The sequence below is a fragment of the Cariama cristata genome, unplaced genomic scaffold (assembly GCF_000690535.1).
Source record: "Cariama cristata isolate BGI_N322 unplaced genomic scaffold, ASM69053v1 scaffold295, whole genome shotgun sequence".
Classification (NCBI taxonomy): Eukaryota; Metazoa; Chordata; class Aves; order Cariamiformes; family Cariamidae; genus Cariama; species Cariama cristata.
Window position 1 is genome coordinate 32,605 of NW_009617863.1, and position 254 is coordinate 32,858.

A 254-nucleotide genomic window follows, 5' to 3' on the forward strand; every position below is an offset into this window, starting at 1 on the left:
CCCTGTCCGCTCTCCAGCATTAAGCGGCAGCGCTCCCACATCTCTCTGCCAGGCCTTCATTGCACACACCGTCTAATTAAGTTATCATAATCACCTCAGAGTGTGCAGGCACACAGCCCCGAAATTAATTTCCTAGCCATAAAATGCCTTTCATCATAAATGCATTAGCAACCTTGGAAATTAAAACCTTCATGAAAAGAATGGATGACAATGGGCTTTCTGCGGGTTCGACAGCCAGCAGAGGAGCACACGGC

The 254-nt window shown here is 48.0% G+C and overlaps 1 protein-coding gene across 1 annotated transcript in view; it reads left to right on the top strand.

Moving 5' to 3' along the window:
• Positions 1-254, top strand: part of DFNB31 (deafness, autosomal recessive 31) — a gene marked incomplete at both ends in the record, with an annotated part of 33,779 nt that overhangs the window by 26,483 nt on the left and 7,042 nt on the right. The window lies entirely within an intron of this gene.